Consider the following 26,530-nt stretch of genomic DNA (forward strand, 5'->3'; position numbering starts at 1 on the left):
AGCTATGGAGAAGCCCCTGGCAAAGCTTCTGGCCCATGGCCAGTGATCCTGCAGTGACCCAGTAAGACATGATGGGGACAATACACAGTTTAGAGCCAGACAGGCTGGCAGTCAAACCACCATCAAGAACCAGTACAACCTGGGGAACATTACTTCATACCTCCAAGCCCCAGCCTCATCAACAAGAAGGGCAAAAACAAGTGACCTGTTACTAGGCTTAGAAATGATCTCTGCATTACAGACTTTTATTATCATTCTGTCATTCCCCAGGACCCACCAGCCAGAGTGGGGTGGGCAGGATGGCACACATGCTCCACTTGTGGTCAGAAGCCAGGATTCAAAGTCAAGCACAGGCCGGAGCCTGGGTAACCATGTTCCTGGAACTCCTCTATGGAACCTGCTACTCAGTCACCTCCTCCTGCCTCCTCCAGCACCACATGGCAACTCAGCCAGCTCCAAGCAGCATGGAAATTTACTCAAGGTGGCCTCTGCCCCTCCACCCTAGGCAGGAAGTGCCACGGAGCCGGGTTTCCAGGGGGAAGGTGCCTCTCTCTAACACAGGCTGTGGCACCCACGTGCGTGAATGCTAATGCTATGAACATGCAGAGAAAGTGCACGCGGGCAGCTTCAGACACAAGAGAGGGCCCCCTGAGAAAAGCAGGGTCCTGCCCACCCTGATGCTGAGGGTGGCCCCCAGCCCGCCGGGCTGGCGTGCTCCCCCACAGGCTCCCTGAACATCCTGCCCCACCGAGCTCCTGCGTGGGCAGGCAGGCAGGTGGCATTCCTGCTTGGTGTGGGCTACAGCAACATGCGTACCCACGGGAGCCCGGCGGAGCTTCCCTGAAAAACTGCCCCCGCGCTGCTCCAGGCTTGGGTTACAGAGGCTGGCTCCTGTCACTGCCGCCCACGGTGGCTCTGAGATTACACGAGCTGGACATTGTCCAGGCAAACCTACTGTTTGTTTTCATCCTCTTTGAAGGAGACTTTAAAAAAAACAAACAAACAAACAAACACCCCCCCCCCCCCGCAAAAACCAGGAATCTGGGCTGGGGAGGAAGCAGCCCTGCTCCCGCCCCCTCCTCCACCTTCTGGGGAGAAGGGCCTCGCTCACAAGGGTGACTGTTCACTGGCAGAAGACCGGGGCCCTCACCACCAACAGGCTCCTGTTGTCTCCAAATAGGAGGGCCCTGTGCAAGGAGGCAGGGGTGGCCTTGGGTGCAGGTGCCCATCAGCCAGCACCCATCCAGGGAAAGCCAGCCACCCATCCTCCTGCTTCTGTTTTTGACAATCTCATCCTGGAACCTAAGACCCCTGAGAGAGAAGGAAGGCTGATGTGACTCTCAGCTCCCCCATGCTGTTCCTAGAGCGGGGCTCCAGCCCCTTGAGACAATGTCTGGTCGTCAGCAGGTGCACAATGGGCAAAGGGGTGCAGCCCAGAGCAGGAGACCCAGGCACCTGGGTATCAGCCCCCTTGTCAGACTTGGGTCTCTTCCAGTATGGGCAGTTTTGGTGTAGGAGTTGGCATGGGGCCCTCGGGGTAGAGATATAATGGAGGGAGGGAAGGCAGCAGGCTGGGAGTGTCCATTTCCAGGTCTGGCACAGGGACTGGGTCTAACCCCTACTCAGAGTGATAAAGAAAGAAAAGGACATCACATAACAGACCTTAGGAGACTGGGGCCCGGGGACAAGGAGGTATCCAGAGTGTGGGAGAGGGGTTGCCCCTCACTGTCTCCTTTCTGCAAGGAAACAGGGGTAGCTAAGTCCTTCCTTTGGGCCTAGGATTATCTAGAGGAGGCCAGAGCAGAATGTCACAGTGCACTGGCTTCTGAGCACACTGGAGACACCTTCTGGTACCCCCAGTGATGAGGGCAACCACAAATAGGGGCAAGAGCATCTTAATGCCTGTCCCTGTGCCCACAAGGACAAGTGAGGCCTGAGAACACGACTATTCTGAGACCTCAGGAGTCTGGAGTCCTGCAGGAGCTGTGTGGGTTTGTGCTAAACCAGGAGGTGGGGAGACCTTGTGAAAATCACCGGAGAGCGGAGGGAGGAGGGCTGTCAGTTTTGTCCAAGGGAAGGACAGGAGCTGCAGGGAGATGGGCAGGGGCTGCACTGGGCAGGTGAAGAGGGGGATGCTGGGGCACAGTGGGGAGAGTGGTCAGCTGAGGAAGCCGGGCAGGCAGGTTGGTCATCGCTGGGCAGGCACAGTCAGGTCCATGGGATATGTCAAAGTTACACACTCAATGCCAGTTTGTGACAAGAGGTCAAGTTCCTTCAACACAGCTTTCTCTGACTCTCGAACTGAGGAGAAGACAAAGGCAGGTCTTGAAAATCTCTGCTAACCAGCACTTCATCTCATAGAACCAAAACCAAAACTCCGACCGTATACAGCACAAGTGTTCAAAGGCTTGGCTAAGCCTATGTTTGGCAAATGATAGCACCTGGGCCTTCTGGGCTTTCCAGATTGCTGCCTTTTAAAGCCACTGTGTCAGGCTTGGAAAACTGCCCCAAACTTCTAGAGGGGGATGGACAGTAGGAACCCCAACAACACTGTCTAATCTCAGGGTACACTTAGAATAATGGAGATATTCCTAATTATAAAAGCAATTCACAGGGCCGTAAGAAACCCGCAGCATGTACACAATGGAACACTACTTGGCAATAAGAAGGACTAAATCACTGAAACCTATATCTCCATGGATGAACTACAAAATAAGAGGCTCAAAGAAGCCAGACGAAGAGATTCCATACTGCAAGATGGCACTGACTTAAAATTTTAGGGAATATATACTGAATAACAGTGACATAGAGGGTCGGTGGTCACCTTGTTGGGAGGAGATTATGAAAGCCATGATGGATATGTTCATTATCTTGACAGTGTGTGTCAGTTTCATGGATATGTATATGTGTCAAAATTTATCAGATTAAACTGCAGGCTATGTGTCAATTATTCCCAATAAAGCTGTTTTTTTAAAAAAAAACTCATCCATCCTGATTGTAAGAGAAAATACAGAAAGATATTATATCTCCCATAATTCTATCAGAGCTGACTGGAAACAACATTGTGATAATGTTTTCCTTCCAGTATTTTCTCTATACACAGACATAAATAATATCTGAATTTGTTTTTATGTAGAAGGCAATCTCTTTTTTTAGAAAGTTTTATGTTCCGAATTATTATTATTTTTTTTAATTTTAAAATGGTCCCTCCTGAATGTTTTTTGTTTGGGTTTTAAGCACCAATCCCTCAGGCATGCTAAGAAAAGGAGGTGGGAATAAGCAGCTCCCAGGAAGCGAAGAGCAGCAAGGCGAGGGGCTAGAGCCCCTGCAGCGAGCCTGTCCAGAGGGGCTGGGTGGACACAGGTCCCTGACCCTAAGTGACAGCCTGCCTGAGCTTCTGGGAATGTCCACACCCCTTCCTTTGGTTCAGTCCACCCAAACCCTATTGTGCACCAGATCAAGCTGAAATGACAGTGCCATGTACCCAGTACCCATTCCATCAAAATTTGTCAAAGGGAGTCTTGGAAATGTGATGACCAGCCTATTCACCCAGCATCTCTCCCATTCTCACTCTGGCCCCCAGCTCTTTCCCTCTGGTCCTTCTCTCCCTTCATTTCCCTTCCAGCTCTAGCCACCATCCTAGCCACCAGCTCTAGCCTTCTCCATTTAGCCTTAGACCATGAAGCTCCCTTCACCAAGCATCCTAAGTAAAGCTCTCAAGGGCTCAACCACACTCTGGCATAAGACTGACTCATTTCCCATTACTGGATGCTTAAGTTGCTTCCAAATTTTCATCTTTATAAATAACACCGTGAGGAGCATCCTTGCACAGAAACTTTTTGATTGCAGAGTTCATTGTTTCCTGGGGAAAAATTCCTAAAAGCAGAATCACCAGGATAAAGGGATGAATTCTTTTAAGGGTTTTGGGACATTCTGCCAAAGCCGCTTGGCAGAGAGCTCTTACCATCCCTTTCTAAAGGCACAGGGGAGTCCTTGCCACACGTGTCCACTTGTGCGGAGCACCATTAGTCACAAAAACAATATACACCAAAAACTTGCTAATTTGATAGCAAAAATTAGTACCTAATTTTCACATGCATCTATTTTATTACTGTAAGACTGACCTTCCTCACATTTGCTGCCACAGGGGGTGCCTGGGTGGCTCAGCTCGTTGAGCGTGTGACTCTTGATTTCAGGTCAGGTCATGATTTCAAGGTCCTGGAATGGAGCCCCACTCAGTGGGGAGTCTGCTTCTCTCCCTCTTCTTCTGCCTGTCCCCCTCGCTCCTGTGTGCACACACACTCTCGCTGTCTCTCTCAAATACATAAATCTTTATAAAAAAAAGAACACCAACAAATCCATATCCTTTACCCACTTTCTTACCAGTAAGTTCATTTGTAATAAGACTTCTTCATATCAATTATTAGATTTGTTTCCATAAAAGAGTATGTGTCAGACACATCACAGGAGTTTTTTCTTAGTTTAGCAACTGACTTTTGACTTTGTTTTGGGGTTTCTTCTCTTGGCATACTGAAATTTTTATTTTCCCTGATGAATAAACAAAACAATTGTGGCATTGTGGCTTCTGCCTCTGGCATCATATATCGAAAGATGTTTCTCATCCGATAATTTCTCATATGCTTAAAGTGAATTTAATAATTTCATTTATAAATTTAATATATTAGGGGAATATATTTTGAGGTTTGATGACTGAGGGAACTGATGGTTTCCCCACATGGTTAAATATCAACTGTATCTGTTAACTTCTATTTTCTGGACTTTCTAGTTCCACAGACATGTTTTCTATTAATATCTCAATATCAAAACGTTTAAAGTATGACAAATTTATAATGTTTTACTATCTGGTGGGTCATCCTCCCAGATCCTGGCTGGGAGCTGCGTTAAATCCATAATTTGGGAACAACTTAAATATGTAAAGTATTGATCCCTCCCTCCCAGAAGCACACTGAACATTTTTGTTTACACACTGCCCCTTTTGTGTCTCCAGCGCTAACTGACTGTGTTCTGCATACAGCTTCTACACAGTTCCTAGGACATGCCCTCCCTACGTTTGCCATCTTTGATTCTGTCAGGAGAGAAACAGTTTCCCCGCGCACACATTTCCACATGGAGGCGCTATCTCCGCGACGTCCCCCAGGCCAAGCATGGCTGGTTCCAAGCCCTTACTGAGGGATCACCCTGACCCCCAGGGCCATGACCCCTGCAAGGAGCCCACCTTCCCTGTTCAGCTGAAGCCTACTTCTGTAAACTCTTCAGCCCACCTCATCCCTCCACACCATCCATGTCCTGTCTCATCAGACTTGGTTCGTTCCACACGTCACACCCCTCGTCCCCCCGTGCTTCCCTGACTGTGGAAGTGTCATTCACACCTCCAGACCCACAGTGCTGCCTCTGTAATCGAACTCATTAAGCCCCACGAGGTGGGCATCTTGTGGAGGAGCCCCTATTTCCATCTCCTTTATGATAAGGGGTGTTCACACGTCTCCGTTTTATCAGGTGATGCCACGAAGGCCTGACCCATGTCTAAGCTCCCCTGCCTCAAATCATAGTGCCATGCACATGGCTGCAGCAAACGTGTGTTGACAAACTAGATGAGGGAAACTGGAAACGTGGGTGTGCAGAAGCTGCTCGTCCCTGCTCATTCCTTAAGCCAAAAGGAAGGAGTACTCCAGGAAGACAGGGAGGCCCATGGGGCTGAGGACAAAGGAGCTCCTGTGCCTTCCCAGAGTGAATGGGATGCAGGCCAGCTCAGTCTTGCCCTCTTGGACTCTCCCCAGAAGGTCTGGGGCTCCTCCCTCCCTCAAGAAGGTGAGAGCTTCTGTCTTGGAAGTCAAATCTGCCAAGCCATGGCCCAGACATGCTCCGGTGAAGGCCAAAGGCCTCAACCCCGGCCACACAGAAGATTCACCTGTAAAGCTTGTTAAACACAAACTATGGTCCCACCCAGACCTCCTGAGTCAGCCTGGTAGGGGAGGCTGGGGCAGCTGCAAGTGGTGCTGGTACCTGGCCAAGGCACGGCCCAGGGAGGCATGGCCCACCTCCACCTTGTTGGCCTACCCCGAACGAGGCAAAGCCTACGAGTGAAGCAGAAGGAAACCAACATTTGACAATGCCCAGAGGCGAGGCACCAGGCTAGGAAGGCATTTGGGATGAATCAGCTCATTTCCTCAGCAAACCTGTATAGCTTACTGTCCCAACTTATAGATGAGGAAACATGTTCCAAGGCATGTGTCTCACCCCCAAGGGACCAGGTTGGGACTAAGACCAAAAAAAGTACCCCTCATTTGAGAAAGCCAACCTTTCTGGGTTTAGTTAATACTCTGAAAGTCCTTAAAATTCCCCAGAATGTCCCTCCCAGGGACATCTGAGCCTGAGGTACACAAGCACCTGGATGCAAACCCAAGGGCTATTTGCCTTTGATGAACAGGTTGTGGCCAACGTGGAGCCGGGTCCTTGCTTTCCTCTAGCCCCAGTCCGCACTCATGCATTGCTGACTCAGGCCACTGAGTGGTCCCTACCCTACCCTGGTCATCCCCGCTTGTGTGACTCTGCTCAGGCAGTTCCCTGAATCAGGAGGTCCCTCTGTCATACTTGTTGCCCAGGCCAGTCACTCTGCCACCCCAGAGCCACATTATGACTTCTCTGGGCTCCGGGCACCTTTGCCTATATAGGTCCTCTCCTCTATTAAAGAGCAATTAGGAAGTACATGTTACAATTGCCTCAGCATAAAGACAATTATGTAACTTGTCAAACCTAAAGTTCATGTTCCCTTCTGATTTTAAAAGAAATTAAAACCTTTCCGTGGTCCCCTGCAACTATTACAGACCCTCAGCATCACACCTCCCATATCTAGTGGGCCAGTCAGCCCCATCTGACCATGAGCCCAGCAGAGTTCCCTCGAAACTCCCCGTGGCAGACCCCGCTCAAGCCTGGCTGGGGTCTCAACCACCGAGACCCCACAGACCCTGCCCTAGGGGAATCCACTCTTCTCATCTGACACCTCTGCTGCACTTACACGGATATATCCAGAGCTACTGTACAGGCTGGGAGCTCACAGGGACCCTGATAAGTGTGTACTACTGAAAGAGCACTGAAAAATAAACAGACTGAACTTTAACCAGATGAACTGAGTTTCTTGTGGCTGTGTATTTCATATTCAAACTAGCTCAACACCCAGCTCTCTCTCACAGGTGAAGAGGAGGCCAAGGTACCCTTCAAGACTGGGTTACTAGGGGAAAAACATGGCCTAGACAGAGCCTTCTGCTGGGGTCCAGGGGAAAGTCAGGGGTCTGAGGTGCCTCATGGTCCCCAAGTGGCTAAGACAATATGTATAATTTTAATATGAAAGCTATACTGGGCTGTGACACCTTAAACCCTTTGGAAGGAGTGCAGGGGCCAATGGTTTGGATTGATTTAATGCTTGTGAGCTAAGAAAAAAGTAAATATGGAATTAGAAAAAACTAAGCTCTATTAGAAAACTATTAGAAAAAAATAATCACTGGAAATTTGGTGTTATTCAGTCTGCTACATCTTTTAAATTTGTCTTCAAGTTTGGTTACTTCTTCTAGACAATATTCTCTTAATTTATAAACTTTTTTGCAACTAAAGTATTTTTGTCCTAAAAAGAAGACATTCGGGAAGAGAAAACTACACTTGGTCCCATCACTGCTGTGAAGCCTGTGGAAGCATCCTAATCCCAGGTACCCCCAGGTGGAACATACTGAAATTGCAAGCAAAGTACCCACCAGGAAAAAGTAAACTGCAAAAGGGTACAACCACTTTTTTTTTTTAAAATGGCTACAGATATGCAATTTCCAAACATATATCCTTAGTTCTTTACAGGTGACTCCCTGTTCTACAAGCTTTATCTGGAAAAGGCACCGATATTACATCACATACATATACAGGTAATTTTTCTTCAATACGTGTAGATGTGATTAATAAAATGCAAAGTTGACTCTTAATCTCACAAAACAAACTGAGGGTTGCTGGGGGGAGGGGGTTTGGGAGAAGGGGGTGGGATTATGGACATTGGGGAGGGTATGTGCTTTGGTGAGTGCTGTGAAGTGTGTAAACCTGATGATTCACAGACCTGTACCCCTGGGGATAAAAATATATGTTTATAAATTTAAATGTAAAAAAAAAATAAAATGCAAAGTTATCAAGATGAGCTTCAAAATTGTGTGCTTTTGTTTACATATATTTCCCTCATTGATGGCTCACAAAAATATAGTTACTGTCATTTGAAAGTCTTCCCAAATTGTTCGATGTTACAAAGGGACCCTCACTCTCAGAAAAAACAGGCACTTTGGCTTTAGAGGAGAAGCTACAGCCTTTACAAAACCAAATACCATGGTAGGCCATTCTGGACCTTGCTCACTGCTGTGAGGTTAGATGGGAATTCCAGTATGGCTGGCTGTAAGGAGCCATAACTTTGTACAAGACTCTATGGTCCACCAGAAGAAAAATGATCTGGTAGAATATCAGCATGATGTCACAACAGACATGTTTATTTGGGAATGGGGGAGAAACATGAACAGATGATGTTTGGGAAGTGTTTGCTCCTACAGCTAATCATGCTGGTACATGGTGAACAGTTCCCATAGGATGGCCCCCTGGAGCCAGAAAGACTTGGGACCCAGTCCCCTAGGTCTCCTCGGGGCGGGATGGGGTTATCACTTTCACCTCCCTGAGCTTTAGTTTCCTCACCTTAAGACAGAGATAATCATTTCTGCTTTTCAATGTTATTTCCAGAATTAGTGGGGTAATAGATTCCTTAAGTGCCTAATAGTGCTTACAGTACCATACATGCTTAGCCAATGGTGGCTCCAACCCAGTCTCCCTCACTGTGCCTCTTCAGTTTTTATTCTCACAGATGGTAATGTTGTGAAATGTTGGGGTTCAGAGAAAGAATTCTTAAGACACCTTCAGTGCAAAAAACAGTGGTTTTATTAAAGCATGGGGTTAGGATTCGTGGACAGAAAGAGCCTTACTGGGGTTGTGTATACTTACAAGTTGGGAGGGGGTTAGGGATAGCATTGAGTCTCTAAGGAATTTGGAAGCAACCTTGAGGGTTAGCTGTTGTTAGGAAAAAGTCATTTATTACTGTCCAGTAAACCCTTTGTCATGAGACCCTTCAGAAGTGTATCATGGGCCATACGCCTGGAGGATGATTGCCAACATACATCTTGGGAGTGGGGAGGACAAGATAGAGGGAAGTTTCCAAAGGGATATTCATATGTCAAAGTAGACTTACAGGATCCTGGAGGTCAGGCTAACGTCAAGCTAAGGTTGCCTTTTGCCTCTAATGAAGTATTTTTTTTTTAAGATTTTATTCATTTATTTGACAGAGACACAGCGAGAGAGGGGCACAAGCAGGGTATTAACATCAAGGCAGTTGAATTCCTGGAGTCACTCCACCTACTTCGAGGACTTATCAATGGGCTGTAAGTTGTAAGGAAGTTTAATTTTTTTCTGTATTTCTCTGGCCTTTGACCACCTCAGTGGCAGCCATTTAGCTTTTACTCCTTCAGGTGGCAAGGGGCTAAGTATGTGCTCACTATGGGCCAGGCACATTACCAACACTAGCACTCCAGCCAGTCCACACAACTACCCTCTGAGGTGGGTACTAGTCCCATCCCCAGTCCCAGGGGGGGAACAGAGGCACTGAGAGACCACATGGCTGGAGAATGGGAGAGTCAGCCTTTGTGCCCAGAGCCCCCAGTCACAAGGCCTTATTCTAACTAGAAATATAAAGGGCTTAATTAATAGAAAATGTCATTTCTAACTCACTCTTGTCCACTGGTTACAGTGTATCTGCCATTTCCACATGAACTATTGCTCTCACTTCTCCCAACACCTCTGGGAAGCATGTATCTCAATCTCCCAGTGTGTGCAGGAGGAAAAGGAGCCCAAGGCTGTGCTCAAGGTGACCCAAACAGCCAGGGACCTGCCAGGTTGTGATCAGCCCAGGCCCCAGCCATCCCCTTCCACCTGCCACCTCTACCTGTGACCTTCCTCTCCTCTCCTTTCCTGCAAAAGCTGCTGCAGGCTGGCCAGGAGAGGTGGGAGGGAAGAAGGGTCTCCATGTAGACTCCAGTTGTGGGTGGTAAGTCAGGGAGGTGGCTCAGCAGGAAGTTGCCCAGGGAATAAGGAGCCCCTCTCATGCCCCAGGCCCTGTGCACACCCAAGGGAATAATTTGACAAGAGTGTTCACTCAATAAGTAAAACCCTGTGGGGTGGTGGTTATAAAGATAATTCTCTGCCATTGCCAAGTTAACCGTTCAAGACAGGTTTAAAAAAAGGAGAGAAAAGACACTGGATTCAAATCCCTGCTCCACTGTGTACTGGTAATTTAGGTAAGTCCTATAACCTGTGTGTGCCTCAGTTTGCTCCTCTGTAAAATGGGGATAAGAACAGAAAGTGGTGAAGCAACCATGACAGCACCTGGGTGTGTTTGCTAACTGGTGTGAGCTCGAGCTAACAGCAACAGAGCCAACAACCACACAGCACTTGAGCAAGCGGAGGGGTGAGTGCCTGGGTGGTTTTCAAGGGGAAATCATCTTCTCAGAGAAATGGGGTGGGTGGTGAAGCTGAGTTCACAACTCTTTCACTCACTAGCTGAGGGACCTTGGCCAAGGTACTTCACTTCTCTGGGCCCTAGCTTCCTTATTTATAAGAGGCACAGGGTGACTGTAAGTCTTCCGTGAGAGAAGGTGAAACACTGGCCTTCAACAGGTAGTAAATCTAGTGACTGGCTCTGACATCACTGACTCTGGGCTGGAAAGGGACTCTTCTTATACGCCCATACTCACACTTTACTACTTTATAAGATCGGTGGCGGAGTGGAGGAGTGTGTGGGATTATGCAACAGGCAGCCTGGATCATCCAGTGTTTACATGCCCGCCCCACCCCTCAGAATCTCATTTTATATAGTTGGAGGAACTGACAGAGAAACATCTGTTGCTGGTAAAATTGTTATTCTGGTTTACTTCATAATATACAGTCAGGGTACAACCCCCCCAAATTAAAGAAAGAGAAACAGGATTAAATATAAGTTAAGTCCTATTTTTAATTCCTAGAAGGAAGGTGCTGTAGAAATCCAAGGTGGATCACTTGGGATATATGGAGTGGCTATTACTTTCCCCTTTTCAAAAGATATGGATTTCTTTGTTGGGTTTCTAACACCTGATCCGCTAGGCCCTCCCCGGGGCAGTCCCAAGGGCTGTCACACCCCACCTTGAGTTGGAGGGTGGGCTCTTCTCTCCTCAAGCCCAGCATCCACTGTGAGGCTTCGAGTCAGGGGCCACCAGCTTTACTTTAAATAGTCCCTCTCTGACTATAAGTGGGAGAGGGCCCATTTAGGGCCAGAAAGGTGTGCACCATCAGTCACCAGAATACCCAGGCCCACCAAGTGGCTCGGAGTCGCTAAGACACAGTCTTTCCTGGAACCATGCTTTAGTAATGCTTTTCTTGAACAACTGAAAAATACAGAAATCCACTCAAGAGGGGGTCCTGGCACCCTACAAACACCTGAATTCATAGTGATTATGCAAAAAAGCCTGTTTGAAGAGGCAAAGAGAAATATAGTTCAACAACTGGCTATTAATCAGTTATGGCTCATGAAAAAACAAACCAACCAACCTGGCTCTTAACTTAGCAGCATGTTAACTCGTGTTTCCTCCCCATGCCTAATAACTGAGGGCTGTTGAGCATGAACGTGACACCGCCAGGAAAGGAGTGGAGAGAGTGAAGAGTCTCCAGTGCCGAAAGAAAACAACCAGACAGCCCATGCCCCTCCTACTGAGGCAGGACTCTGGGGATCCGATTCTGAACTACGTGGTCTATGGACCAGGCAAGTGCGCAGGAACTATTTGTATGTGGCTTCATGCTGTTTTGCCCCCTATTTTGAACAAAGCTCAGGCCGTGGAAGCTTCTAATCTGGTTTCTGAGAAAGAGCAGGAAGGAGGCTGGGGCTCATGTCAGCAGGGACTGAAACGAAAACCTTATCTGTCAAAGATTCTGGGCCTTCTGTGAGAGAAGAATGATGGATTCTGTGAGACAGGGGCCAGGCCCACTGTGCCTGTGGCTACAGTCTATGAATCTCTCACCTCTGCCTGCATCAAATATGATATTAAAGGCTCAACATTAGAAAAACAAATAAAGGCTGAGATGCCATGGACACCATCCGGCTTATAATATAGCCTGCTGGAGGCTAGAAAACCAAGGACCACACTTCCTAGCCTCCCTGCCTGCCAGGCCCCCCACATGGAGTAGTTTACTGTGCATCTCTGCTAACATAGAGGCATCAGGTTTTCCCATGGGAGAATTGCGGTGGGGGTGAGTGGTGAAAGTCCCAGAGCCTCTTCCCCCACTTCATGGATATCCACGGAGTAGAAGGAGGGAACTCTGTGGAACAGGTCTGGTTTGGGAGGGGGTTTGGGGGTCACTCTTGCTGGTCTGGCCAAGGGCCAAGCCTCTAACAATTCTGTCAGCCCTGAATTTCCTGCATTAAATCTTCTTCTGCCTAAACTAACTAGAGCAAGTCCTGAATAACACAGATGCTAAACCACTGTTGACCAAGATGACCAAAAATAAATAAATAAATAAACCTTTAGTGTGAAGAAAGATCATTCCAGGCAGGACATATCAAAGGAGGAGATAGGTACATACACAGGAAATCTACGTATGAGCTAGTACTTGGAAGGACCCAACCAGACAAATGTGCTAAAGAGCGTGGACAAGGATGTTCATTGTCCTGCTGTTACTAAGAGAAAAAAGGTTGAAAATAACCCAAGTAAACATCCATCCAACAGAGGACTTGGATAAGTAAGCTGGGGCTACCCATGCAAGGCGACTTCCTCATAGATGATGTGAAGGAAAAACATCTAACGATGTGACAAAGAGACTCAACACATACTACTAATTCTGAAAAAGCAGCACAAAACAATACAGACATTACTTCTTTGTATCAAAGATATACTTTTGTGCGTGTGCGCACACACACACACACACACACACACACTCAACATAGCATAGACAGAAGTTTGGAGGGATACGCGCTCAAACCTATCAAGACGCCCCCTCATGTTCCACCCCTGGGGTTCACTGGGTGGTGGAGACGCGTGTTGGGTAGCTCCTGGCCTTGTGCCACTTGAGGGAGCAGCCAAAGAGCAGCCTGACTGTGACGAGCCAAATCACAAGTCTGGTCGGCACTCCAGACAGCTGGCAGGCCTGCTTCACGCCAAGTTTGCTGCCTTCTAGGCCTTCCCTGCTTGCTGACCTGGCTGAGTCCTGTGTGCAGTTATTCCTTCACCACCAAGAGATGCCCCTGAATGCCTCAGGACCCACGAAACATACCCAGTGATTTCGGTTCTAAACCTGGTGCTGGGGAAGCCTCACTTACCTGAACACCTCAACTGAAAGAATCATCTTTGCTCATGAAGCCATGAGGGAAACAAGATGGTATGGGCCAAGCCTCAGAAAACAGAGACTCAAATCTGCAAAATGTTCTGTGTTTGTACTTCAAGCACCTGTCTGACCCAGACAGCATACTGGAGATGCTACTACACAGTGATTTAGAGATCTGTTTCCAGTGGAGCATGCAGCTGACCCCCAGCAACCATCCAAACATTTGTGACTGCTTCAGATCACTGTGGAAGCAACCCCAGTTTGCAAAGTGAATCACCAGGTGAAGCAGCCTGACCGAGTGATTCTGACGTCAAGTGCATGGGTCTGACCCACCAACAAACCCCATCCTCCTCCTCGCTTCCATTAGTGGAGTTGGCACTCGCGGCTTCCAAGTCCTAAACCTTCCACACAGAAAAGGACCCACAGAAACGTTCTTGCTGCCACTTCTTGGGGAGAGGAAGAAAGAAAGATGAGTAATTAAGGTATTAAAGCGAGATGATGGAACACACGTTGGGACGAGGAATGGGGTACTAAAACCAGGTGGGAACAGCAGGTGCAGAGAGGGGATGGAGCTTCCGAGCAGCTCATGGCATGACCCATACCACCAGCAGCAGAGAGCCACAGATGTGGCAGGGCAGATTCGTCCCTATGTCTTGCCACTAGCACAAGCGTGTGTGTGTGTGTGAGAGAGAGAGAGAGAAAGAGAGAGACACAGACAGACAATTGGCCCAGGGCACCTCCCGTTTGCCAACCTGCTGCTAGTACCTGAACTCCGCTACTTTAACCACACATGAGCAGGGCAAGCTAAGGCTGCAGAGAGGGATGGAACATGTGAACATGGAGTACCCCAGGACTCCAGCGCTGAGGCTCCACCAGCTCGCACCCTCTCCTACCTGTGCTACCTTCCGCGTCCTTTTCCCCTTCCTCCTCACTGCATGCTTCCCACGTGCCATCTACCACCAGCTCTGCTCAGACGCACTCGGCAGATATGCCCATCTTCCTTCAATGCCATCAGGTCTTGGATGCAGGAGGACCCTTTATTGCTTTAGGGTACTTATTAGGGGGTTCTAACTGGGAAGTACAATAAGTGTCCTTGTACCTTCTTAAAAAAAGATAATGGAAGAATAAGAGTCATGAATAATTTATGAAACATTTCTTCTGCTGATACAGTACCTCAAGTGATGCTTGTGTGTGTGTATGTGTGTGTATCACCCCCCACCCCATTCTTGGGATGCCCGAGGTTGCAGGGACTCTTCATGGCATAGCTGAGACCAGAGCCCTGACTGTGACCCTTGTCTGGACCATGTGCTTTAAGAAAGCAAAAGTCCTCTGACATTTTCATATCCCACATTCAGGACGGCTGTTCTGAGAGCAGTTTCTTGGGAAACTTGCACACCACAGTTAAAGCTTCTATTGCCTCCCACAGACCTGAGAATTTATGGGGTGGTGGGGTGGGCAGAAACCAGAAAGACTGGTGTATGGACCTCAGAGGTGAGGCCAAGTATTCTGGAAGTTCTCAAACTTCATATGTTTACAAATGGGCCTCACTCACCAGGGCCAGGAAGAGGCTTGAGAAAACTTTCTACTCCTTACCTTTCAAAAGGAGCTTTGGTAATTTCTTTTCACAGATACCTTAATCAGAAGGAAAATACACGAAAGTGCTTCCTCCCAGGAATGTGCACAGGAACAATGCAAAGGTCTGCATGGAGTCAGGGGCTGACACCAGTGAGGAGGGTGGCTAATTGACACCTGTCTCATGTCAATTAGCCACTAAATTCCTATGGCATCTTCTGGTTCGTGATCTGCTGAGCTCAGAATTCTAGGTGATAGCCTGTTAAAGCAATACAAAGAATTCTCAGGTAATTCCTCAGAATTACAAATGGGTCTCAAGGACCACTGACCTGACCTAAAAGTTTAAAAGTATTTTCTACATATAAATATCTATCTAAGAAAACAGGGTTAGTTGGAAACTCCTCTGATTTCCACTGTGTAGAGAAAACACAAGGAACTTTGAATGCCACCCTTTCCTCTTGTCTTACCTACAAATGACAGTAACTATGCAAGTGTTTACAGGTACCTAGACAACAAAAGCGATAAGCATGACCCCAGGAAGGGTCAAGCCACAAGTGGATCCCAGGGGTGGAAAGCCTTTCTGTCTCTAGGTACTCAAGAACTTCTCATGGAAAGTTCTCTTTAATCTCATATCCATGTAGCTAAATCTTTTTTTTTTTTTTTTTAAGATTTTATTTATCAATTAGACACGGAAAGAGAGAGAAAGACAGCATGAGCGGGGTGAAGGGCAGAGGGAGAAAGAGACACCCTGCTGAGCAGGCAGCCTGATGCAGAGCTTAATCTAGGGACTCCAGGATCATGACCTGAGTCCAAGGCAGCCACTTAACTGACTGAGACACCCAGGGTCCCCATGTGTGGCTAAGTCTTAATGTTACTTAAGGTCACCTCCTCCAAGAAGCCTTTCCTGATTACTTCACCTTCCACCGAACTTGAACAAAACCCAGAGCTTAGCTTTATAGGTTTAGGCTTCCTAAAGGCTAATCTTATTCTCCAAATAATTCCTGAAGAAGCAACTAATTTTGACTTGGATTTTACTGTATTTCTCCTATGCTTTTAGTAAATGCCAAGTACACGGCACATCATTCTGATGACGAAGAAACAGCAACATAAATGGGGGGGGTAGTTTGAAAGACACTAATCCACAGGAAACTGGTTCACTGGGCTGGACTAGGTAATGCGCAAGCCAAAAGCTAGTCTCTTCTCCCACCCACCACCAAATCTTCAAAGCTGCTCTTTCCCCATTTCCTCCCAGCCTGTCACTGGCATCTCCAGTGGGTCCTAGAGCTTTCACATATTAGGAAGTCCAGCACACATAACCCAGGTCAGCCTGCCAGAAAGATGAAGAAGGGGGAGAGGAAGGGAACAACTTCTCTATTTTCCCAGTTTGTTCCTTCCTGACTCCTTCCCACACCCACCAGGATGCATCTGATTTTTCCCAGGGAACGGGGGGGGGGGGGGGGGGAGTAATAGAAAAAGATGTTTTAATTCCCTCTGCATATCAAGAGGAGAGCTTGGAAGGGTTGATCCCAAAGTTTTATTCTAAGCTATAATGAAGAGATGATAGAAGGTATGACCTAATGAAGACCAGCCCCACAAGTTAAAAAAAAAGAAAGAAAGAAAGAAAGAAAGAAAGAAAGAAAGAAGCTCTCGGGGAACCTGGCTGGCTCCGTCAGTGGAGGAGCATGTAATTCTTGATCTCAGGGTGGTAAGTTTGAGCCCCACATTGCGTGCAGAGATTACTTAAAAATAAAATCTTTAAATTTTTTTTTTTTAAAAGCTCTACTGGTACGGAGAAAAGAGGAACCTGGAGGGACAGAGTCCCCTCTCCCCCCTTCCTGTGCACCTTGCCCAGAGGAGAAGGGGTAGTAAGGGAAGAAAAATCTCTTGTAGGCTGAGGGGGACACAGAAAGCATGGGAAGTTTTCATCCTGCTTCCTACTGGGAACACTGGGGACAGCTTGGGACAGTGGAAATGGAAGCCTAGCATATAGTGCCTCCCAACTTGGGCAGGTTCTCATGTGCCCAGGAGAGACCTCGAAGAGAACCAGAGTGTGCAGAGCTCCAGGCCAGATGCAGGAACCAGGTCCCAGCTGTGGCTTAGCCCAGGGAAACCCAGCCGGACCATCCTCTACAAACAGGGAAAGGAGGAGTGCCTGGGTGGCTCAGTGGGTTAAAGCCTCTGCCTTCGCCTTGGGTTGTGATCCTGGGGTCCTGGGATTGAGCCCCGCGTCGGGCTCTCTGCTCGCCAGGAAGCCTTCTTCCTCATCTCTCTCTCTGTCTGCCTCTCTGCCCACCTGTGATCTCTGTCTGCTAAATAAATAAATAAAAATCTTAAAAACAAAACAAAACAAAAACAAAAAAAAAACTACACAGGGAAAGGAGGCCCAGTTGTGAGGAGGAGAAACTCCCCAGAGGACAGCAAGAGGACCAGATGACTGGCAAGAGGCCTCTCTCCCACACACCCTGATGTGACTACAACCTTCTCCTGGTGACCAGAGACCACCTGTGGGGAGAAGGGGCCCCCAAGGGTAACCAACACAGACTGAGACACTGACTCCCAAGGGACAAGCTGTTTTAAGCTAGATAGTGACTGAGATAATACTACTTGACTTGGGCTCAAGAAAATTACAATCATGAATGAGGACTAAATATACCAAAAGGGAACCAAAGTCATTTTGTTTGCAGTAGCAAAATTAAGTTCACTTATAAAATGTTTTGCATAGTATGACCTGCGGCTGGTGAACTTCACCACTCCAAAATAAACCCTCAACAGGAAACATTTCTACTTTGGTTCAGCTGCTTCTGAAGGGTCTTCGTACAACACAAGCAGAATTTAAGAGTGTCTGTGTATGGCAAGGCACAACCTCCACAGGAAAAGCAAGTGGTTTCAAGCTTGCAAGGAAAATCCAGGCCCCCAAGCCATCACAGAAAACTTACCCTCCAGGAGGGCCAGTGCCTTCACACACATTCTCATTGAACCCCGCCAGCATCCCTGTGAGCTGGCTATTATTACTCCCATTTTGCAGAACGGCAAACTGAGACTCAGCAGGATTCAGTGACTAGCTCAAATGAGCAGGCTGAGGGGCCATACGAATAGAACAGCCACCCGTCACTGTCCCTCCATGGCTAGTCCTATGCAACAGCCCCATGTCGTGCGTAAGCTGTGCATCATCTATGGAGGGTCCACTTTTTTTCTTTTTTTTAAAGATTTTATTTATTCACTTGACAGAGAGAGATCACAAGTAGGCAGAGAGGCAGGCAGAGAGAGAGAGAGGAGGAAGCACGCTCCCCACTGAGCAGAGAGCCCGACACGGGACTCGATCCCAGGACCCTGAGATCATGACCCGAGCCGAAGGCAGCGGCTTAACCCACTGAGCCACCCAGGTGCCCCTGGAGGGTCCACTTTTTAAAAAATTTTATAAAGGAGGAAACTGATGCTTACAGAGGTTAAGAAACTGGACTCACAGGCAAGTCTAGAACTAGAGTGAGGAAAGTGAGTCATGCACCTCAGGCACAATATTTAGGGGGGATACCAAAAAACTCCCTAAGGTGAAACATTTTAATGCAATGTTTTAAAACATCAAATGAACACAAAATCTACATTGTTCTAAATATCACAATTTTGAATAAAGACAGGATTCACATTAGTGATTTTTCCTTTTGCCTCAGGCTCCAACATGGCTCAGCACAGCACTAGGGCAGAGCCAGGAAACCAGCCACTTCAACCCTTCTCCACCAGCCCCCAAAGACAGGGATCCCAGATACCACTGCAGGGGCCCTCTCCAGATGCTTCCCCTCACTATTTAATAATCTCAAAGGGCTCTTATGAGTGACCATCATGCTCCATAAATCCAGGTGAGCGGGGGGGGGGGGGGGGGGGGGGGGGGGGGGGTTGCTGAGTTCCAGGTTGAAGACCAGAGGTCTTAAGAGATTTATTCCGTGGTCCCCAGCATGTGTTATGTAAATGAAGGAAGCTTGCAGGCTTGAATAAGAGAGTAGGATATTTTAAGATACCAGCTTGAGAAGGTATGGGGTGGGCTCTGAAAGATCACACAGCTGCTTGTCTCCCACTTGATAAATTTCCTGGCTCAAAATTAAGTGTTCAACAGTGACACGATGCCAGCTGTCAGCCTGTACCTACACAGGTCCAATTCAAACGGTGGCATTCCTTTTTCCTTGCATTTCAAAAGCCAAATGTTAGCTCCTTTGAGTAACTACCTATGCTCGGATCACTTGTTAACCTCAAATTAAAGCCCTACCTGATATCAAGCATCTGTTCAAGATCTATTTTATCGATTAAAATTTGAACACTGTGAGGAGCATTGCATAACATACACAACTGTCGAATCACTATGTTGTACACTGGAAACTAATATAACATTGCATGCCAACTATGAAATATAACATTGCATGTCAACTATGATTTAAAAAAAATCACACCCCATAATTTGAATATTTCTTAGATCAAACCCCAAATCGCTTACTGGTAGCTTGTAATAGAAGCCTAAAACCCATTTACAAACAAACCATTAACTAGAGCGTAAGAAAGTTAATGAATTTGTCCACTAATCTCTCCTGCAATGGCCTTTAGAGACAGCAGGCACAAATACTTCGTACACTAACAGTTCAAACCCGGCAAGACCGTCTTCCTGTTCCTGTATTTTCTTAAAGCTTGAAAAGCTTCACCTCACAATTCAAAGTTAAGTCCAGCAAAGTGAGCAAAGGAAAACTTCGGGCACTTGGGTGAGCGCGTCTGCTCCCCTCGGCCGGTGCCCGCCCTGCCCCAAGAGGCGGCCGCGGGAATCGCGCCCCCAACCCCCGGTCCGAGGGGCACCTGGCCGAGTGGGCTCCGTGCTGGCTGTCCCACACCTGGCCCGACGTCGGGGCGCGCGCGACTCGGTCTGCGCCGCTCCCGCCCGGGTCTCCCCGCGCCACCCGGTCGTCGGCCCACGTACGCTTCGCCGCCAACCCGCTTCGAACCACCCCGGTACCTGGCGCAGGAGCTTGGCGCGGGCTCGGCGAAGCGCAGGAGGGACACCGTCCGCAGGGTACGGGGTAGGCTTCTGCCGTGAGCGCGCGCGCCCGGCGGACCCCGCCCGGAACCTCTCAGTCGCCCGCGCCGGAACGCTGAGGCCCGCGGCGCGACGCAGCAGGTGGCCGCTGGCCTCGCCACAGTCCCGGGCCGGAGCCGGAGAGCGGGGCGCGGGCGCGACCCTCGCGCGGACCGCCCTCTGCCTGCTTCGGCGCGCGCTCCCAGCTGCGGGCGCGCCGGCTCGGCTCGGCTCGGCTCGGCTCGGCTCGGCGGGGGCGGACGCCGCGCCGCTCCGCTCCGCTCGCCCGTGGCCGCCGCGCGCACCTCCCCCGCGGCGCGCCGCTTCTGCAGCCGCCGCCGCCGCCGCCGCCGAGTCGCCTCGCCGGCCGTGTCACGGCCAACTGCTAGTGGGGAAAGACGCCGGCGGGCCCTCGCTGTCCCCCAGCGCCCGGCCGGGACCACTCCCCACCCTGAGGCTGCTCCCGCCGCCCTCCTTCGGCCGGCCTGCGCGGAGGCGCTGTCGGGGTTCCCAGCCAGGCCACCCTACCTTGGCGAGGTCGGGGTCCACCAGCGACCCCGACGGGCCTGGAGGACGAGGAGTCCACGCCCCGGCGGCCCGGCGCTCTTTGGAGGGGAGAGATTCGGCCCGACTCCAGGCTCAACCTTCCAGGTCACCAGGGGGCTTGGCGGGCGACGGTGCGGGGCCTGGGGCGCTCCGGATCCGCCTCGCAAAGCAGGCGGCCCCAGAACCCGGGGCCGAAGGGAGTGGGTGCAGTGGGTGGGAAGTGTGCGTTTGAATAAAAGTAAAAGTTTTTTTTTGTTGTTGTTGTTGTTGTTGTTGTTTTTAATAACCGTGTGGGTCCGGAGCGTCTCCAGGCTAATTAGGGAAGCTGCCGCCCTGTGTTGAGGTGAATCATTGCTGTGATACCACAAGTGTGGGAAGAAAGGCTGCCGAAGACTTCTCAGGCTCGCTGCCCCCCCCCTTTTATTTTCTTTTAAAGACAGATTTTTTAAGAAAATCGTCTTAGGAAACTTACTGGCCTCAGGTGGTCGCTCAGCTCATCAGCTGGAGAGTCCTCAGGGAAGCTTTGGTTGGCTGATTGCACAGCCCAGGACTATGTGCCCCCAAAAGCAAGGAGCTTTTCCGGCAGGGAGGGAAGATGAACGTGAGCTGCGTCCCCGCAGAGACAGAAGCCACGACAGCTTACACGCGAGAAAATTTCACGCTTCAGCTAGAAGAGATAAAGCTAATGTCAGAGAGTGTTACCCGACGTCCGGATTATCAGCGACATCGGTGGTGTTATGTGGGGACCACCCAGAATGTGCACCACATCCTAGGATGGTGGGTCTGATGATTTCTCCCTGCAGAGAACTGAGGATAGGGAGAAGCCAACATTTGCATAACTATCTGCCCCAGAACCTGGGTAGAACCCTGGAAGGGACTTTCTCCACCTCTGGCTTCAGACAGGATCAAAATCCTAAATAGAATAATCTGAGGCATGGGGAAAAAAGGCTAAAGACAGATCCCATTTACTTGAGCATATAAACAGAAGTTTCCTTTACAATTTTTAAATGCCCATTTGGCACAACCTGTTCACTTAAAAGCCCCCTTTGATGGTTAAGAGTTTATAAATTCCTTTCATGAAAGGAGTAAATTTATATAGGGAATCAGTCTACAGCCCCCAAGTTAATAACCTGCATTTGAAATGGACAGGTGACTCATCATTCTTAGAGACAATGACTTTGTTAGGTGTGTTTTCTATTTTCAAAATCCTCAAACTAAACGACAACTACAAGCAAATCCACACTCTCTTCTCTCACCTTGAGTCTCCACTTCTTGCTATTCAGAAATCACATTTTTTGTTGTTGTTGTAACTACTAAATATTTTTTGACTTTATAAGTCACCTTTTCACCTAAGAATTTTATTTGTTCCAGAATATCTTAAGCCTCTGGCTTTATTTGTGTGTGCTGTGGGTGGCTTTTAAAGTTACTGGCGGTTTTGAGAGAACAAAAACCAAAGTTCTTGGTGATTAGCTAAGGCTGAGAAAGAACATAGTGTCAATACCCAAAATAGAAAGTGGTAGGGAACTATGTGAATACATTAGGAAAATGGGAAATTATCTGGCACCTGGTAGAGCAGGTCCATTTAAAAATGCCCCCCCCCGCCCCGCTTCACAGTCACTTCCATCTTCTTGCTGAGTCCTCCAGTCCCCACGGCCCTGCCATGTGGCTCAAGAGAGCTCTTTCCCTTCTTAATGTTTCTTGGACCAAACCTTGAAGCTGGATTGAGAAAAGGATAAAAGGTTAGCAAGGCTTTGCTAAAGGTTCAAAGGAAACAGAGAACCATGTAGTTTCTGGAAGCCTGCACCGACCACCATAAAGTTAAGAGCAGGGGTTTCTTTTTTCCACCCCTCCCTCCCCCGGGCTCCAGAAAACCTCACAGCTATCCCTGAGAACCTCACTGATACAGCAAAAGAAAGAAGACTCTGCTGTTTCTAAGTATATTGCACTTCATCTGGGAACACATTTTTATCAAATGCTAGGCACTGTTCTAAGCCATTTACAATTAATCGCTCATTTAAATCATTCAGTCCCTAGAAGAACGCTGAGCTAAGATCAGGCATTACCCCTGTTCTCCAGATGAGGTTCTTTTATTATCTCCATGTTGTGGATGAGAAAACTCAGGCATGAAAATGGCAAGTAATGTGTGCACAGTCATGCAGGAAGTAGTGGCAGAACCCCCAGTCTGCACGCTTCGGCACTGAACAGGCTGCCTTTCTAAAAGTGGCAACTGATTCCGCAAACTCAAAACTGCTTTTCAGCTTAGAAAAGAAAGGAGAAGTGGCCCTTCCCACACTCAGGAAGAGGAATCCTTTGGGATATCAGAAAACCAGAGTATTTAAGTTCAGTGTTTTTATCCAAGGATTCTGCTCTTGGGTCCTCATTAGACACACAAACTGCCTCTCTCTGGGTTCCAAAAATAGACCCCGTAGGCACAGGCATCCCTACCTAGGTAGAGAATTGAAATGAAGGATCAGCCAGGAACTACCTAAAAAAGAGCAAGGCCATCCTTCTTTTGCCCAGGTGAGCCTTAGTGAGAGAGGTCAGATTGAACAGTGTCACAGTCAGAAGGCACATGAACCCTATTCCTGAGGGACTTTTTCCATAAGCTGGCTATCCAACAGTATTCAGATCCAGCCACAGTCCCTCCCAACCTCCTCCAGTAATATGAATGATCATGTCATTTCCCTCTTTCAAAGCCCTTCCGTTGGTTTTCATCCAATTAGGAGAAAATCCAAATCCCTTAACGGGAGCCTGATCTGTTCCTCGCCAGGCTCTTTCATGGGCTTCTTTCAGTACCACCATCCACTCACTGCACACCAGACTGGCCTTCTTCCAGTTACTAAACACTCCATCTTCTTTCCTGCCCTGGTGCCCTTGCCTGAGCAGCCCCCTCTCCTGGAATACTTTGTTTCTGCCCGTCACCTTATCCTCACCTGACTTCATCTTGCTAACTTCCTCTTATGCAAACGACATATCCTTCAGGTTTTAAGCTTAAATGTCACTTCCTTTGGTCTTTTTTCTTGACCTGTATTTCCCACTTGCACCTCCTCTTTAGAATACATATCCTGCTTTGTAGGGGGTTATTTTTGGTTTCACACTGAGTGCTCCCATCAGAGCATGACTTCAAGAGGGCAGAGACTTTATCTGTGTTGAGCATGATTGTTGCATATCCAGCACTTAGCAGAGTGCTTCTACATAGTAGTTGCTTGATAAATATCTCTTAATCCATCACTGTCACAACCTTGGATTACTGTATCTACCTCAGATGTATTAGTCTATAGTGCCCACTCCCTCTTTCCAACTCTTCCCTACCCTGGTCTTGCTCTTCCAAACTGCTATTTCACCTTCTAGGAGCTTTCTGCTCCTTGCGCTCTTGTCCTAAGAGTCATCTCTCCATAGCACCCATCCTTTGCAGTCCTGATCCTCATGAACATCACCCCAACTGCTCCTCTGTACTCCCAGTGCCCTCATCGCTTGGTCCTGAGTAAAATCACAGAACTATGCAGACCAAAGCCACAAAAAGTTATAGTCTCCAGCCTTACTTGGGCCTTACTTACCTTTAAACTTTCTCTGAAAAACAAGTAGGACCATACATAAAGTAAGAAATAAGGAATAATTCCAACCTCAGAGGAATCACTATTGCCATTTGTTTTTCCTTCCAGTGTTTTTTCATAAAAAGACAATGAAGTTAGGCTGCAAATTCATTTGTCTTCTACGTAGTTGAGATGAAGCCAAATACATAACTTTGAGTTCTGTACTCAGTTCTGTACTTTGGGTTCAACTACATTGTACTACAAGTATATTCCATGGGATAACCAAGTCTCCATAAATATAAATCCTAATAACTGGCTAGTAGTCCATTATGTGGATATACCAATTGATTTTACCATTTCCCTATAGCATTGCTTTCAGTTTGAAGGTATTCTAAAACATTCTTTCACAAATAGCTGTGTACATAATTTGTCTGCATTTATAATTATATCCTTAGAAGCGATCTAGAGGAGGGATTCCTGAGTCGGTGGCTATGAATGAGTCTAGGAATCTGATTGAGTCAGAAGGTAGAAGAAGACCCAAAGGACTCAACTAGACACTATTTTCATTTGAGTCTGGGCAGCTTCTTCCCCCATTCCCCACAGCAACTAGTCATAACTGCTCTCATGCAGCATGTGTTCTCAGTCCCCATCACACTCTTCTGAACAGATCATTTTGCTTCCTTCTTCAGACAAAATTCAAATGACCAGAAATGAACTTTCTCAATGCCCCACCCCAACACCACTTATCTCTCTACCAAGATGTAAGATGCTATCTCCCTAATTCTTAAATTTTAGATAAGATTGGCTTGCACTCTTCCTCCAAGATTACCACCCAGGAAGATGGACCTAATATGTAAATATGATCATGATACCTATCATTTATTGAGTATCTATTACACATTGTACTATTCTGCTTTCAATGATTCCCATTTGAATTCCTGCTGTGCAATGTGCCCAAGCTCACACTGAGACTAAGTATAAGACCCCTGATATGACTCCAAAGCTCTTTACTTTTACAGAGTCTTTTTAAGCATTTCCTATATACAGGGATGAATTTTTCCAAATTTGAAAGGTGGTCTATCATAACCATTTTTCATAGAGTCTGGACATGTGGTCTAGAGATTATAGATTCTCATTTACATCGTTTAATATTGATGCTTTGTTCTAAGAAATTCTATTAACATTTAGGCAGGGGTTGAACATGTTTGATTTATTTTATATTTTCTACTTCCTTGCCTCTTATTTACATGGCATCATCTGTCACCACACATCTAGGCAGGTACATTTTTGTTCACACAATTAAGCAGCAGTGTGCATTTCAGCTCTAACTGGTGACTAACTCTTTTCAAGACAAGTCTAATAGTCATGAGGCTCTGCATTTAGATCACACCTTTATTTCAGTAGTTCTAAATGTTTTCTCATAAGATTTTATGACATTTTACTTATTTTTTTGGAAAATAGGTGGTAGATTATAAAGCCAAATGAGCTTATATTTTGAACAAGTTCAGGACATTCTATATTTTCCCTGGTGGAATGCATTTCCTTAGATACTTTTTATCCTTTTGGGCCAGTTTATTGATCTGTAAGAAGGTAGTTCAGGTTTAGTGAGGTAGTAATACTCAATAATTCTGGTTTAGTATTGGCTGGGGCTAGAAAGTTACAGTTGTTATAAATTTATCACAGATGCTAAGTTTCATGAAATATTACTGTTTCAGGGTGGGCTAAATTTTGGTAGTGGTTTTTGGTGTTTGGTTTGGTTTTTGTTTTCTGAGGTACAACTGAGCTAAAGGACACACTTCTTAGCTGCTGAACTTGAATTTTTAGTTATGTCATCACTCCCATGCAGCCACTATCCACAATCAAGATCTAGAACATTCCCAGCATTTCAGAAATCTTTCTTGTATCTTTTCAGTTAGTACACACCCCCAAGCTAACCACTATTCTAGACTTTGTCATCATAAATAAGTGATCTATACCGTGAAGCCTCATAAATAGGCATATATAGATGATATGGTGTCTCTTTTTTTTGTGTCTGGCTTCTGTTATTCAGTATTACGTCTGTGAGAGTTGTCTTCATTGTGTATGTCAGTTCATTACTTTTCACTGTTGTGTGGCATTCCACTGTATGGATATACTGCATTTTGCCCATTCTACTCTTCTTGGGCATTTGGGTTGCTTCCAAGGTTGAGCTATTATGATAAATCTGCTATGAATATTCCCATACATGCTTTTGATAGGCATAATCACTTAATTTTACATGCATAGGCCCTGAGTCACAGGGCATATGCATGTTTAACTTTAGTTAGTACTACCAAACAATTTTCTGCTGTTGGACCAATTTACATTACCATGATTAATGAAAAGTCTCAGTTGCTCATATCCTTTCAGTACCTCATCT

The 26,530-nt window shown here is 47.3% G+C and overlaps 1 protein-coding gene across 5 annotated transcripts in view; it reads right to left on the bottom strand.

Annotated features, from left to right (window-relative positions):
- CRACDL (CRACD like) overlaps nucleotides 1-21,500 on the bottom strand; it is a 133,606-nt gene extending 112,106 nt beyond the window's left edge. For 2 of the 5 annotated variants that reach the window (XM_045077798.1, XM_045077793.1), the window contains exon 1: nucleotides 19,994-20,119. The gene's annotated coding sequence lies outside the window, so the exon portion shown is untranslated. Of the gene's footprint in view, nucleotides 1-15,024; nucleotides 15,263-19,993; nucleotides 20,120-20,581; nucleotides 20,705-21,071 lie in introns of those variants that run through there. The other 3 variants (XM_045077794.1, XM_045077796.1, XM_045077795.1) reach the window with 3 other exon arrangements.
- Between the last annotated feature and the right edge of the window lie 5,030 nt (nucleotides 21,501-26,530).

The sequence above is a fragment of the Mustela putorius genome, unplaced genomic scaffold (genome assembly GCF_011764305.1).
Source record: "Mustela putorius furo isolate JIRA1106 unplaced genomic scaffold, ASM1176430v1.1 tig00000224_pilon_pilon_pilon, whole genome shotgun sequence".
In the NCBI taxonomy this organism is placed as follows: Eukaryota; Metazoa; Chordata; class Mammalia; order Carnivora; family Mustelidae; genus Mustela; species Mustela putorius.